Source organism: Oryza brachyantha, chromosome 3 (genome assembly GCF_000231095.2).
Source record: "Oryza brachyantha chromosome 3, ObraRS2, whole genome shotgun sequence".
NCBI classification, from domain to species: domain Eukaryota; kingdom Viridiplantae; phylum Streptophyta; class Magnoliopsida; order Poales; family Poaceae; genus Oryza; species Oryza brachyantha.
Genome location: NC_023165.2, coordinates 8,276,269 through 8,283,730, shown reverse-complemented (window position 1 = coordinate 8,283,730; position 7,462 = coordinate 8,276,269). Strand labels below are relative to the sequence as shown.

General features: G+C 44.8%; 2 pseudogenes; one reads left to right on the top strand and one right to left on the bottom strand.

Moving 5' to 3' along the window:
• On the top strand, window positions 1-801 carry LOC107303749 (annotated as a pseudogene).
• Window positions 802-929: 128 nt separating this feature from the next.
• On the bottom strand, window positions 930-7,410 carry LOC107303748 (annotated as a pseudogene).
• Between the last annotated feature and the right edge of the window lie 52 nt (window positions 7,411-7,462).

Here is a 7,462-nt window from a genome sequence, read left to right as displayed (position 1 = left end):
ATGCCGGCGAGTTTGGGAGGGAGGAGGAGGCGGTCGACGAGCCCGTCCGATCTCACCGCTGGAGTTCCGCGCTACGGGCCGCCGACGCTGGTGACAGTGCGGTATACCACGGCGTTGGCCTATCTCCCCATCGGTGACCAGCTGTTCAACCCGCTCCGCCTCGACGGGGTCATCCTGCCGATGCCCGTAACGCGTCCACCGGAGGAGGGGGTGGGTGTGACGGTGGAGGAGGCGAGGAAGGTGGCGCGAGCTGCGGAGATGGAGGTTGCGCGGGTGAGGCTGAGGCTGAGTCCAACGCCCAGAGAGTCGTGTCCGGGTCAGAATTCGCTGCGCTCTGCGTCGACATTACAGGGCGCTCGACGACGCCGACGTCGTCATCGTCATCGGTGACACCGTCTTCCTCCACCCCGACATGGTAGCGAGAGCGATCGGGAGCATGAACCCAGCGACACAGGCGGCGCGAGCAGCAGCAAGCGTTGTCGACGTCGACACCGACGCCGACGTCGACGCGCGGAAGAAGCGGGAGCTGCAGGAGATGGAGGAGCAGAAAGCTGCCATCGACTTGGCGGCGGCGATGTAGGTGCGGCGGGAGCTGTGGTGCGGGCTGGGCCTCCTGGCGACGCAGACGCTGGTGTTCATGCGACTCACCTTCTGCTCTCGTGGGACGTCATGGAGCCCGTTCTACGTCATGTCCGGCGACGCTATCGTGTTCAGGCAGCACGTCATGCACGTTCATTAGCAGTAGCAGCGTGTTTTTTTCCTTTTGTTTTCTTAAACCCTTTGGGTGTGTAGTCAGTGTAGACTGGTTAAAAGTGCTAGTATATAGTTTGACACGTGGACGATCCATGCGGCAGAAGAGCAGCAAGTCGCAAGGCTAATAATATAGCCAACAAGCTAGCTATAAGATTTTTCATAGTTTTTTCTTAGCCTACCTTTATACTAGTTAGCTTTTTATTATTAATACAGGGCCCATATGTCCCTCTTATAGAGTTTCTTGATTTATGTGCCCAAACTAACTACAAGCTAACAGCCTGCTTACTCTCTCTCATCTCTTTTTTCCTCCACATAAACATATAGCCAACTTATAACCTGCTATTATACATGCTCTGAGCGAACAGCACCTCCTCGAACACCACCCTATTCCCGCGCGGCGTCAGATGCAGCCCGCCCCTTTCTGTTTCTGCACCAAAATTGTGTCAGCGAGCGAGAGCAAGACAAAGTGCTGGTTTGGTTTGGTTTGATTACCTCAAGAAGGAGCTCTGAAGCACTCCCACCCGGGGAATCTCTGCATCTTGGACCAGATGTCGTTTCAGCCGGCGCTCGACCGCCACCTCGACGCACGCGCGTGCATACGCGCCGACCGACTCGTTCGTCCTCTCCGGCAAGCCGGAGCTGTCGTCGTCGTCGTACGGGTACCTGCGCATGCACGGCGGCGCGCCATTGATGATCTTGGCATCTTCGGGGATTGATCGATCGATGAGATAGCAGAGTGTGGTGCATGCTCACCGTACCGGACATGGGCATGATGGTGGATGGGCGGCAGGGTGATGAGGACGACGACCACGCGGCGAGGAGGGCGTCGCAGATGGCGCGGAGGTTGTGCTACTCTGGGAGCGGCACGTGCTGGAGCCTGCTGGCGCTGTCGGGGAGTGAGGCGTTGTTGGCGCCGAAGCAGACGGTGACGATGGCGACGACGGCATGGCCGACGACCATGGCCGCCCAGCGCCTAGCCGCTGTACTCGCGCAGCACGACGTCGGCGGAGCGGGAGTAGTGGTTGGCGATGGCGAGGTGCGCGCCCCACTCTCCCTCCCCGAACGCCTCCTTAGTCGGAGCAGGTACATTTCACCTTGCTTGGAGCTGACTCGTGGATCCCATAATTTTTTTTATTTTCTTCTTGCTGACTAGGATTTCATGTCAGCGAAACCATACATACATATTGCCCTTAAACTTAACATATACGGTTTTAAACACTTGAGGGGCTAAGATTTCTGATATTGAGATTTAGGGATGTCTCGCAGACTCGATGTAAAATTGAGGGACGACAGATGAATTTATTCCACCATGGAATAAGGCGTGGGTTTTGTGCGGAGGAGATAAGAAAACGAGCCCGAATGTTATTAGGCCAGTGGCCTGCTGGGAAATACACCTTTTGGCATAATATCCTTTATAATTTGTAAAATGTAGTATTAGTGTAATTTGAATGTAATTAAATTGTACCTTGCCTGTAGCTTTTATGCAACTTGCGTATAATTACAGAAGTTGAGCTAGCTCGGTTGGTTACGCATGTCGTGTGCGAAACCGAGCTCACGGGGTCGATCTCCCACCATGAGTCTTTGCGCACATATAATGGAGAATTTTTACTATTTAACACTGAATTCGCATCAGTTTCAGAATTTAACACTTAATTCGTATGACTTTTGAAATTTATCACCGAGAGTGCATATTTTTTCTTTTGGTACCCTTTTCTCTTCTTTTTCTTATTTTAATTCCTTTTCTCTCATTTTTCCTTGTACTGCACACATGCTACTACTATTTTGCCCTTTGCTTTGTTACACATAAAGATTGGATCGTTCTGCTTTCTCTTGATCTCAGACGTGAAGAAGAGGAGCTCCAGCGCCGGACCACCGCCACCAACGCCCGGTGTCGATCTGCCCCTCCCCTTCTCCTCCCCTACTGCCACCATTGCCCCTCGCCGGCGCCACCGTGCTCCCCTCTCTCCTCCCCTCTGTTGTTGCCCCTCTCTCAGCTCGAGCCCAAGTACATGGGTTAGGGTTCGAGCCAACAAATGAATGTGTTATGTAATGGAAATTATTAGATTTTTTGGCTTCAGACCATGAATCTAGATGGATGTTAAGTTATTATATGAATCAGACCATGAAAGACAATGAAACTAGATGGATATTTGGAGTTTCTTTTGTGCATCAGACTTAAGTAGATGGTCTTGTAATCTTAAGCTGAATGCTTTTGTCTATTATGGATGGTTTCCCACGTACTGATTCAACTGGATGTTGATCTCAATGCTTTTATTTCTGGACATTGAACTGCATTGTACTAAATTTCCTTGGTTGTAGACATGTTGTTACAATTGGCAAAGTTCTCTGTATATGCTGTCAAAATAACTCATGATGTGTACACATGCTGTCAAAATTTCTGGATAAATCCTGCCAAAATTCAATGCAAAATGCTGTCAAAAGTGCAGGTGCACTTGATTTTGGATTACAGCACCTTCAGTGTATTGCAAAAGCTAGACAAAACATTTCTCAGATTCTCAGATTGAAAATTTTGCCAAAACTTCTTCCATTATCATCATTTTCTACAACACCATAACACCATTGACCATTTCAGGTTACAATATAGTTCACCATCAAAGCATGTTCACTCATCCATTGCATCAGTACTAAGAACAAGAAGGAACAATTAAAAGAAAACAACTCCAGCAGCAGCAGCTTCATTTACATGACTATATGCATACATGTGCCATGCGCTCGAGGGTGATGTTTTTTTATATGGTGGTGGACAACCAGACATGTCTCCTGCAGCTGTGAGGTCGCGGGGTGGAGCTCATCGTAGAGGTGCCGGCGCCGGCGAGGCTCGTACCAGCCTGACCCCAAATCATGAGCCAACCTCGAGCGGGGTGGGGGCGGCGCAGCGCGTCGGTTGGAGACCGTCGCGGAATGACACCGGGGATGGATGGCGCGCCGCCGGGAGGAGCGAGCCAGGAGGGAAGGGGAGGGGCAGATCGACGTTGGGGGTTGGTGGCGGTGGTCTGGCGCCGGAGGTGGAGCTCCTCTTCTTCACGCCTGAGACCGAGAGAAAGCAGAGCGGTTCAATCTTTCTGCATAACAAAGCAAAGGGCAAAAAGGTAATAGCATGTGTCCAGTACAAAGAAAAATGAGAGAAAAGAAATTAAAATAAGAAAAAGAAGAGAAAAGGGTAACAAAAAGAAAAATATGCACTCTCAATGATAAATTTCAAAAGTCATACGAATTAAGTGTTAAATTCTGAAACTGGTGTGAATTCAGTGTTAAATAGTGAAAATTCTCACATATGATGGCCCAAAAACTTATGGAAAACCATTTTTACTATAGTAGCATAACTCTAAAAAAACATATCCAGAACGTAGCAACAAGGGGCGGCTTCAACCCATTGTGGCCTACTTATACAACAGAAGAGTAGTTTTTATATAAACAAGTTACATGTATTTAACGGAAAAATAGGTAGATCAAATCATAAATTTTATTTCCAGCATACCAATCAAAAATGAGCTTAAAAATAATAAATAAAGTCATGGCGTGGTAACTGTAATTTTTTTTTATTTCCTTTATCCTTGGCCAGTCGTTGTTCTTTTTTTTTTCTTTGTGTAGGTGCGTGTGTTGTAGAATTTGTTTTTCTTTTTTGTGTGCAAGTGTGTGCGCCGTAGATATTTTTACTTTTCTTTTTGTGTGTGGAGAGAGACATGGCATGCAGTTTCTTTTCTTTTTTGCATGGGTAGGGGCAGGCGTACTTTTTGGATTTTTTAAAATTTTTTTTAAAATGGGCAGTTGTGTTCCTACTGTCTGGGTTGTTTTTCTTTATTTCCACGCGTAAAAGGAGGGAATGAGGATGACTTCACTTTTAAGCCGTAGGGAAATTATTTAAATGAACTAGTCATATGTATAAGAGCAAGGTCAATAGAAGGGCTAACTAATCTTTTTATGTCACTAACAGCTAACATATAGTCAACTTATACAATAGTTACACACAAACATATATTACTTTATCAATGTATGGTCTATTTATCATACACACTGTCTTGGAGCTATGCTGTAACTAGCTATAAATCTAGTCTTTTTTTCTTTTCTTCTCCACATAAGTATAAATGTCACATAAGTATAAATGTGACATGGTAATATATAAAGTCAGTTTACATCACCCATTGTGTTCGTTCTAAGGATTGACCATAAGGAATAAGAAAACTATCGATCATCCCTCTCATGATCCTGCTATTTCCGTTTTCTCTAATGTTGTTGCTTCCTGCCATGAGAAAGGGAAAAAGGACAAGGAGTAAACCAAAGCATACATATATTAGTGACAGAAACAACCTTAAAATATGGATGGAACGGAGATGTTTAATTAATACAATTGAACATAAATGTATTTGTATCGTATTTAAACTATAGTCACATGAAAATAAAGTGCAATAAATAAATTAAAATGGAAAAATTACAAGATAGTAAATCATTTGAAAACGAAGCAATAATATTTGTACCATATATAGTTCATCATGCATCAAAATATATATAATGGTAAATCAGTCCTTCTAAAAAATAAAAATTAATGAAACACAAGAAAAAATTAACTGATAAATAATCTTCAAAAAATTAGGTTAGTATATAAGAAGGTACACCACTTATAACTCAATAAGTGTGTCTAGGTTGTTTAGGAGAAGCATATCTGTATGTCCCCTAAGAGACTTGGACAAATATATTCTCCAAGCACCCATTTGTTTGAAACATCTTGTGTGTAAAAAAAAATTCTTCTTTACTTCACCAAAATTAAATAATCTAAAATATCCTCATCGTAGAACATTAAATCATTGAGTCGTTCACTGTTATCCTATTGCCAAAATTGGTTTCTATTTATCCTGGCCGAGAAGGTTCTTTCAACATATCTTATGTTACATACAGAAGCATTGCTAACTCAGTAATGATGATATACCAACAGGAGTTTTGTGTTTCAAATCAATCATTTTAAAGCCTAAACCACTATTTTTTTTACAATCATCAATAGTATAAGGGATCCAAGATTATAGCAGCATAGACCGTAGCTGTGCCAGCCGACCCACCATTCCCCATGGATGGGTCCGCCCTAGCTATATGGAGACATTATTGCTATGTATGTTAGCGAGCGCCATTGCATTTTGTGGAGATCCCCTGCTAGTGTTGATGTTGAAAATCCACATGCGAGGATCACCTAGTCGTTGTCAAGTATCTGCTTGCTCGGGACACCGGCGTTGTGAACTATGTACACAACCACGGGCATTGATTTTGACATTGGACCTGCGCCATGAACGCTGCCACAATTGACATCACCTCCTCCCATAAGTGTCATTGCCACTACCTTTTATTCCTGCCAGTGTCGCCACCACGGTTCTCACCACCTCTCAATCCCAACTCCTATACGAGATGGTGTCAACATCGCCTCCTTCCACAAGAGCCACTACTACCGCCTCCTTCTGTGAAGTGCTCTTGTCCAGGATGCAAGAAAAAAATCAAGAAATTGGAGAATTTTTGTGTGCGACTGGGAGAGATAATAGGGGTAGCTAGACGATAAACATTATATCTAAACATAGGTTGCATATTAATCCCTTTTTATCATGTGCATTGTGAATATGGTAATATACTCCACACACCTAAGACCCACATATATAAGACTTTATTGACATATATATATTAAAAGCATGTCCTAAGTACATAGCACAACACTACATGATATGTCATCATGATTCATTGGAGTATAGTACGAGTATAAGTAAGAACAAAAGGAGACACACAACGCATCAAACTCTCTTGCATTTTATGAGTTATAAATTACATTATATCTATCTCTTCGGGCTCTTTCAATTCAGCTGTGGACTTAAGCTTTCCTATAACATGCAAAACAAGAAACATCATTAACACACGGTAAGTATTAACTATTATAAATTAAAAAAATGAATTTCTTTAAATTAATTTTTACATAGATATTTTCCCACAAATATATCGTTTAACATTTTAAAAAATGTGTCAATGGAAAACGATGAAATAACTTAACTTATAAGTCGATTAGAACCCGAAATGTGAAACATTCACTCGCAATTCCACAAACATGAAACATGCGAACTAACAAACCACATTTCGGCTAGCTTATTATAGGTGGTGCAAAGATGTACTCCGTGGCAATATTAGAACGTTCAGTTAACCTAGCTTGGCCGCCCTGGACATCTGCTCGCGCCGGATCCGTTGATCCATGCTGCTGGTATCGATCGACGTCGGGCGTATGCGGCAGTGGGTTTTGCGTGACTGGCCCGTCGCCGTGTATGCATTGCAGCGTCGGTGCGAGACAAACAGCGTCGTAGCGGCTGGCTACCATCAATGTCGACGCCGCCGTCGCATTCATACGTGGTAGCGCACCCGTGCGGCCCACGCAAAAAAAAGAAAAAAAAGGCCCATGCGAGTGAAAGGTGACGGGTCACGGATGCCTCTGATTCTGAGTCCACTACCACAGAAAATATCTTCGTCCATTTCCCAGAGTCCGGTCCGGTTACCGTCTCGGTCCGGCTGACCGCAGTGGCCCGCACCGCCCGCAAGATACTACGTCTCCTCTCCTCTCCTCTCCCACCTGAAGTCCACCAGATCCAGATCCCCCGGTGGTGTGAGGGATGTCCCCATCACGCTCACGCCGCCCACGTACTACAGCCGTGCCGGTGCTGCCGTGCTGCCA